Source organism: Sturnira hondurensis, unplaced genomic scaffold (assembly GCF_014824575.4).
Source record: "Sturnira hondurensis isolate 20B ecotype Veracruz unplaced genomic scaffold, ASM1482457v3 Scaffold0002016, whole genome shotgun sequence".
Classification (NCBI taxonomy): Eukaryota; Metazoa; Chordata; class Mammalia; order Chiroptera; family Phyllostomidae; genus Sturnira; species Sturnira hondurensis.
The window spans coordinates 533251-542253 of record NW_028074647.1 but is presented as its reverse complement, the minus strand read 5'-3'; the positions used below and the strand labels follow the sequence as shown (position 1 = coordinate 542253).

The following is a 9003-nucleotide window of genomic DNA, read 5'->3' as shown; positions in this document are numbered from 1 at the left end:
AATGTTTTGGATATGCCAAAGGGAAGCTATAAAATGTTTCCTCTAAGAGAGAGGTGAGTACAGTACAATAAAGTATTTTGAGAAATACCACATTCATATAACTTTTATATTACAGCATATTGTTAGAATTGCTCTATTATGTTATTATTATTGTTAATCCCTTACCATGCCTAATTTATAAGTTAAACTTTATCATAGGTATACATGTAGAAGGAAAATATAGTATATACAAGATTTGGTACTATTCGTGGTTTCAGGCATCCACTGGGGATGTTGGAATATATCATCCACAGGTAAGAGGGGACTACTATAAAGACTAGAGAAAGTCTCAAATCACATTGGGTTAGATTTTACTACTAAATAAGACAGATTTCTGGTTCTTCTAATAAATTTTGAATAATTATCTATTATCATAGCTTTGGGGATTTGAGAATTTCAAGAGATAAAAAGGACTTCTGTCATGACTGGCACACATAGGGCAGCTTGATTGCTCTACGTGCAGAATCAATATCAAAGAGATTTTGGAAGTGTGATTTTTGGTACCTGGGCAGCTAGTGATCATTGGCCTGGCACATAAAAAAATAGAAAAAGAAAAGAAAATAAAAGGAAAGGAAAGGAGAGAGAGAGAGAGAGAGAGAGAGAGAGAGAGAGAGAGAGAGAGAGAGAAAGAAAGAAAGAAAGAAAGAAAGAAAGAAAGAAAGAAAGAAAGAAAGAAAGAAAGAAGAAAGAAAGAAAGAAAGAAAGAAAGAAAGATGATTGACCTATTGCTATTAGTACCATAAAAAAACTCATGAAAGTTTTTGGAGAAAGTTGATTATTCTGAAGGGATCAAAGATATCTTACTGAATAATGAACCCAATCAAATATAAAGAACAGATACAATTTGAATAAACCTGGATGTGAGGAAGGACATACACATTAGAAGACAGAGCATGAGAAAAAATGTGGATGGAAAAACAAGGAAATGTGAAGAATAGCTTAGGTCAAGTTCAGGGTCTATGAAGGCAAAGAACAGGATAGAGCCTTGAAAGGTAGAGCAAATCGTAGAGAACCTGATTAAGTGGTTAATTTTATTCTTCTGACAATGGGAAGTCATTGAAAGTTTTTTAATATGGAATTGTAAGATCAGAGCTATGCTTCTGGAAGCTTAATCTGGTTGTATTGTGCCATTTTCAAATAATTTATATAGATAAGTCTTATCTGATGTCACAGAAGGTGTTTAATTTGTACAGTGGAAATCCATTTTCTCTTGTCCTTGTCTCAGTAAAGATAAACAGCTGCTCAACACCACCAGGTCAATATTCCCATACTTGCAAAACATTTTTATTCAATTGCCTACTAAGAAGTATTGAACAACTGTCAGGACATTTGTGAGAAACTATGTTATTACTGTAAGATAAACCAAAAATAAACACATAATGCTGAATACAAGATTTTAAATATTAATATTTAACCACTTCTTCAGTTGTTGCTTTTTTAAAAGATTTTATTTATTTTTAGAGAGAGGGGAGGGAAGGTGAAAAGGAGGAAGAGAAACATGGATGTGTGAGAGAAACATTCACTGGTTACCTCTTGCTCACTCCCAACTGTGGACCTGGCCCACAACCCAGGCATGTGCCCTGACTGGGAATTGAACTGGTGACCTTTTGTTTTGCAGGGCAATGCTCAATTCACTGAGCCATACCAGGCAGGGCTGTTGCTTATTTTGTTTAATGACCTAATATCGGTATGCCAGATGGTGATCAAATAAGTTAATTACAATTATTCCATGTGAGAAACGTAGTTAAAGAGAAGATCAACTCCAATAAACATTTATTGTGCATTCAGTGGGAGCCAGACATTATCCTAGACAATTTCTGAGTCTGATAGTCATGTCAGAGTGAACTATTTCTTCACCATAGTCCAAGAAACCAATCTCTCTCCATTCCCTCCCTACCCCAAATTATACCCTCCTTTCTTGGATATGAAACAAACTCCCATCTCTGACACTATTTTGTCCTTAGCAGCAGGAACAGGTACCTTTCATTTCAAAGTATCTCTAATCACAGCTACCACAGAAATCAGAGTGGCTATATATCAAAGACCATTGGCTGCCCCAAGCTGATTAGCAGCCAAAAGTACAAAAGAAATGCATTCTCAGCACATTTTTGTGATATTAGCTCATTATTTCCCACTAAGTGTGATGTATAAAGGTATCTTCATGACCTCAACCTTCACTAGTACATTTGGCTCCATAGTACTGTCCTCCAGATAAGCTGTTACCTGCAGATTCTTTCATGAAACACATAGGCCAGCTATGGTTGTGATTAAACTGCAGAATATTTTTCTCTGTGGGCTAGAACATTTCCAGGAATTAAGAGTTTTAAAACCTGGCCAGGTAGCTTAGTTGGTTGGAGCATTGTAATGATAGGCCAAGGTTGCTGGTTCAATCCCTGGTAAGGGCACATATAAGAACCAACCAACGAATGCATAAATAGAACAACAAATCCATGTCTCTCTTTCTCTCTTCCTCTCCCTCAATCAATCAATAAAAGTTTTAAGAATAAGTTGTTTTAAAACAGTTTATATTTCTCCAATATCATTAAAATACTATATAATCCATTTGTCCAAATCCCATAGTCCCTCCCTATCTCCAACTAATTCTCCAAAGTCACTCCACCTTTTTTTTTAAAAAAATGTTATTTATTTATTTTTAGAGAAAGGGGAAGGGAGAAAGAGAGGGAGAGAAACATCAATGTGTGGTTGCCTCTCACACACCCCCTACTGGGGACCTGGCTAGCAACCCAGGCCTGTGCCCTAACCAGGAATTGAACTAGTGACCCTTTGGTTTGGAGGTTGGCAACTCAAAACACTGAGCCACACCAGCCAGGGTTTTTCTACATTTGTTAAAGATTTTATTTATTTATTTATTTATTTACTTATTTATTTATAAAGAGAGGAGAATAAAGGGAGAAAGAGAGGGAGAGAAACATAGATCAGTTGCCTTTTGCATTGCCCCCTACCCAGGAGAATAAAGGGAGAAAGAGAGGGAGAGAAACATAGATCAGTTGCCTTTTGCATTGCCCCCTACCCAGGCATGTGCCCTGACCAGGAATCGAACCAGCAACCACTGAACCACACCAGTCAGGGCTCTATATTCTTTTTTAGGAACTTTCCTTGCTATCCAAGATCTGTCTAATATCTACATGATGATGACTTCAAATTTTTTTATTTCCAAAGCAAATCTCTGCTCTGACCTCCAGAAATCCTTTAGTCCCTCTATCTACTTGATATTCAATTTTAAAGGTATTTCAAACTCAATTTTTCTTTTTTAAACATATTTATTGTTGTTCAAGTACAGATGTCTCAAATTTCAACCCACCATGCTCCCCCTCCCCCTCCAACCTACCCTCTTTGACTTTGTCCATGTGTCCTTTATTCATGTTCCTTGCTGGCCCAAACTCAATTTTTCTTCATAATCTTCCCTCACCAACTAGATCCTCTTCCAGTATGCCATGCCTCAGTGAATATTTCCACTTTTCATTTAGTTTGGTAAGTCAAAAACTTAGGAGTCAGTTCTAATATCTATTCTCTCAAATTTTGTATTTAATCTACCCCAAAGTTCTGTCAATACCACCAGCTAATATTCCTGAAATCTATCTCTATTTCTCCCTCTCTACCTATTTCCCTCTGGTTTAAACCATGAACCTATTTTATCTAGATTACTATAACTTACTTTGCACATAGCAGACACATTATAATGTTAATAGTGCCATAAGGAGTTACTGGACTCAGTAGTTCTCAAGTCGCTGGAGGGTAGTAAAGTCAGATCATGACCAGAAGTCAGTTACTGGCACTGTAGAGGAGAGATACTCATTTTCAAGCAGACTATTGTGAATGACACACCTCTCTCTATGGAAGACTCTAAGATCATAATTGGTAGGAAAATAATACAGACTATGTAGGACTAAGTAGGAAGTAGGACTCAGCAGCTGAGAAGCCTGGATTTTTTTCCAGGGAGAAAGTGGCTTACACCCATGACTCAAAACAACCTTGAATCTGCCTTTGAGAATGCAACTTGGCCATGTTAGAAGCTCATACTCAGAACTGGCATTTGTTTTCCATAAAGGTCTGCTCTATTTCCTGGACTTATTGAGCTATGCCTGCTAAATTCAGTTCTCTAGGAGAAGAAAAAAGATGGACAGAGAGATGTAGATGAAGGTATGAATGAAGGGAACAGAAGTTCAGTACTGGAAAAGAAATGGACACACAAAATGATATAAACTTGAGAAAAAGTTTTACCCACAGCTACCTTTGTCCTTTGGCAAAATCACAAAATCAAACTCATCATACATTTCTAATTATATATGAGTCTATGGTAATAGTAGTGTTCATCTCCTACCACTATGATCTCCCTTATTCCCTTCCAGTCACATTGTCTCTGTTTTCCTGGAATATACTAGACTTACTCAAGCCTTAGATTTGTGCTTTATGTTGAAGCTGCTTGCCCCCATCTTCCTTCCAGGTATCCTCATCACCTTTTCTTTCATTTCCTTCATGTCTTTGCTCAGACAATATTTTATCAGAGAAGATTTTCCTAACATCTCCCACCTGCAGTTACTAATCCTCCTTGCTGTCTATATACCCCCAGTGAGGAAGTTAACTTCAGAAGAGAAATCTCTCTCTCTCTTTCTCTCTCTCTCCCTCTCACACACACACACACACACACACACACACACACACACCCCTTTGGTAGTTACAGCATGTTTACATTGAGGTACAATTGACATATAACATTATATCAGTTTCAGCTGTACAACATAATGATCTGATATTTGTCTACATTGTGAAATAATCATCACAATAAGTCTAGTTGACATCTGTCACCACAGTTACAGAATTTTTGTGATGAAAAATTTTAAGATCTACTCTCAGCAACTTTCAAATATGCAATACAGTAATGTTAACTATAGTAATCCTTTACATGATATCCCCATGACTTTATTTTGTAACTGGAAATTTGTACCTTTTGACACCCTTCACTCACTTTGCCCACCCTCCCTCTACCCCCTGCCTCTGGAAAGCATCAATCTGTATCTATGAGTTTGGGTATTTTTTTAGACTCCACATATAAGTGAGATCATTTGGTATTTTTATTTCTCACTATAGCATTAGAAAACAATAGCAAGTTTATAGTAGGTACATAATAGATATTTCTATATGAAAAAATAAGTAATCTGTCCTGGCTGGTGTGGCTCAGTGGATTGAGCACCTGACAGTGAGGCAAAGGGTTGCTGGTTCTATTCTGAGTCAGGACACATGCCTGGGTTTCAGGCCAAGTCCCCAGTAGGGGTTGTGGAGGAGGCAACCACACATTGATGTTTCTCTCCCTCTCTCTCTGCCTTTCCCTCTCTTTAAAAATAAATGAAATCTGCTTTAAAAATAAGTAATCTAATGCAACCTAGTGATGAAATATCCTAGTGAAAATATTTTCTATTGCTCTGGCTGGTGTGGCTCAGTGGATTGAGCACTGGCCTGTGAACCAAAGGGTCCCTGGTTCAATTGTCCCTGGCCCAGGGCACATGCCTGGGTTGATGTCCAGGTTCCCCAGTGTGGGGCATGCAAGAGGCCACCAAACATTGATGTTTCTCTCTTCCTCTCTCTAAAAATAAATAAATAAAGTATTTTTTAAAAAGAAAATATTTTCTATTAATTACTAACAAATGCTAACAAAAAATTCTCAGATACTTAAGCAGCATCAATTTGTTTGGCTAGAATCCAGGAATTATGACAGTCTCTGCCAACACCCACTCAGAACACTTTTGCCCTATCCATCTGCTAAATGTATCTATTCATGTATTTGCCTTTTGGCTTTGTTTTCAGTCCCATCTAAACTTTTTTCTTGTCCAAAAAAAGAGGCATAATCCCTGTGACTAGTACATATTTAGCCTTTTCCTGCTCAAGACTTCATGTTATTTATTTTCCCAGTCATTCTGACCACAGCCCCTTCTCCTCAGTGGTTATCCTACAGCCAGGTCACCTGCCGGGCTCACCACATTGCTCAGCTCAAACAGGTTCAGATTTTGTATCGGCGGAGTTAAGCACCTGTCTCATACTGGAAATGTATGAACAAAAACTGAGTCGTGTGTGGGCAGTAAAACTGTGAGAACTAGTTTTCAAGCTGCTTGACGAGCTGTTTGAGTAGTTATGTTTATGACAGTAAGCAGCATAAGATTGTATTCACGCTCTCTGAAGTGTAGAAAAAAATACTAAGAACTGAAGTTTTCAGAATTTAAAAATAGAAATGTACACATATTTATGCAGAACCAAAATAAAGCACTAATGATTCTACTGAGATTATATTGGGTGTTTTTCCTGTGAAGGTTTTGCATGGAGCATTTTATAAACATGGGTAAATCAGTGGCGCTGGCAGAATAACTGGATATGTAATTCTCACGCCATGGTTAAATGGTGATGGGAGGTCCACGAAGTTGATACTAGAATCATATTCAGGGCCTCCACGTCCTAACGTCTTCAGGGTGATTTTTCCAACAGATATTAATTTAGGACACAAGAAATAACAATACATCCTACTTTATTTTAGGTTTTCTTTATAGTTGAAATAGTTTTATCACCAATCTCAGATATAGCATGGTACAGTTAAAAGAGAACTGAAATGAGAACCAGGATTTAGTCAGTTTTTAAGAAAATGATGTTCCACCTTAAGCAAATTACCTAATCTCTCTGAATCTCGGTTTCTTAATCTAGACATTGATTTAGTAACAATGGTTCTTAATGGAGGGCTCTACAATAGCCACAGTTGGGACTTTGGAAATGGACACTGGCATTTTTTGGAATTTAGCAGGTGGGTGCCAGTGATACTAAGAGCCCTACAATGTGCATGATAATCCTGCACAATGAAGAATCTCCCTCAAAATGGAACCAGTGCTCCTCTGGGTAAACACTGGGCTAGATAATTTTTAAGGTCTTTCCAGCTCTCACATTCTGCGATCCTGGGGTACTGACTGTCTTAGAGTCTTTATGTTAATATGTAAACTATTAATACTTAGGACCAATAAAATCACCTTTACGATGATTTTTTAGATGTGATATGAAATTTCAAATTTTCTTACAGCTGATAAATTGTATTGGGAAGAAATATATACTATGACACAAATAGCATAAAAGATGAGGAGAAAATGGATTTATATATATATTTCAAGGTTTGTACATATATCTGTGAAGCAATAAAATATTAACCCCAAGTACACTGTTAAAAGTCAAGGATCTACCTGGCTGGTGTGGCTCAGTGGATTGAGTGTTGGCCTGCAAATCAAAGGGTTGCTGGTTTGATTCCCAGTCAGGGCACATGCCTGGGTTATGGGTCAGGTCCCCAGTAAGGGGTGCACAAGAGGAAACCACACATTGATGTTTCTCTCCCTCTCTAAAAATAAATTTTTAAAAATTTACATTAAATGTTGGTGGTAAATAAACACTACAAATGCAGAAGTTGTCAGGATGGATAGAAATCAACACCAAAGTATATGCTACAGACTAGAGATCACTTTAAATGTACAGATACAAATTAAAAGAATATGGATGGGAAAAAGGTGTGTGATATAAAAGTACACAAAGAAAGGCAGAGGGTACTATATTAATACCAGATAATATATATTTCAATAAAAGAGCATTTCCAGAGACTAAAGAGGGGCATTTTGTAATAAAGAGGTAAGGCTAATTCTTTAGGAAGGTATAAGAATAATAAATCTTTATGTACCTTTTTAAAATTTTCATATTTATTTTTGGAGAGGGGGAGGGAGAGAAAGAGACGTGACTGTGTGGTTCCCTCTCATGCACCCCCCTACTGGGGACCTGGCCCACAACCCAGGCAAGTGCCCTGACTGGGAACCCAACCTGTGACCCTTTGGTTCACAGGATTGCACTCAATCCACTGAGCCACACCAGTCAGGGCTTTATGCACCTTTCAACAGAGATTCTAAATAGTGAACAAATTTGAAAAAGTAAAAGAGAAAACTTGATACTTCCATAATCATATCTATAGATTTTAACATTCCTTTTTCAGTAATTGAAGAACAAAACAAAAAACAGTAAAGATACAGATTTCCTTCCTTTTGTGGGTGGTGGCAAACATGAAGAGAATGATATGAAGGTCTGGCACCAAGGGAGTACAAGGTGGTGGGGCTCAGCCTGCCTACCCCTAAGTGCCACACACCACCCTTTTTCCATATGTGTATCTTTGCACCTAGCCATGTCATTGCCAAGTCCCACTGTGGGTACTTAGTGTCTCAACTGAAGAAGGTGAAGAAATCTTCAAGGGAAATTGTCTGCTGCTGTGGGCAAGTGTTCAAAAAATTCCCACTTCGGGTGAAGAACTTAGGTAACTGGCTACGTTACAACTCCTTCAGTGGGACGCACAACATGTACCAGGAATACTGGGACCTGACAACTGCAAGCACCACCACCCAGTGATACCGAGACATGGAGGCTTGCTACCATGCCCATGCCCACTTAATCCAGATTATGAAGGTGAAGGAGACAGCGACCAGCTAGTGCCATTGACTGGCAGTCATGCAGTTCCATAACTCCAAGATCAAGTTCCGACTGCCCCACTAAGTCCTTCCTTGCCAGCATAAATCATGCTTCACCACCAAGGGACCAACACCTTCTTTCAGAACAACAGCCTCCCTGTCCCCTGGTCTGCCCAAATAAACTCAGGAAAAGCAGGGTGCTCAGGAAAAGAAAAAGATATAGAAGATTTATATACCTTCTGTCCACCACTTTGAGGTGATAGTTATAGAACACTGCACCTTACAATTATAGAGTATATATCCCTTTCAAGTGTAGAGAGACCAAGGTCTGGAACAAGAGAAAAAATATGATGTACTTAACAGGACTTAAGTCTTACAGAGTTATGTCCTTTGATCACAAGGGAGTTTACATTACAAATCATTAACAACAATGTATCTAGAAAAACAAACAAATACTTGGGAATTAAACAACGTA

General features: G+C 38.1%; 1 non-coding gene and 1 pseudogene across 1 annotated transcript; both read left to right on the top strand.

Annotated features, from left to right (window-relative positions):
- The first annotated feature begins 444 nt into the window (after positions 1 to 444).
- On the top strand, positions 445 to 577 carry LOC118981717 (U11 spliceosomal RNA). Its single transcript, XR_005065404.1, has one exon. It is a non-coding gene; the product is annotated as a U11 spliceosomal RNA (small nuclear RNA).
- Positions 578 to 6764: 6187 nt separating this feature from the next.
- LOC118981661 (60S ribosomal protein L18a-like) lies at positions 6765 to 8709 on the top strand (annotated as a pseudogene).
- Positions 8710 to 9003: the final 294 nt, after the last annotated feature.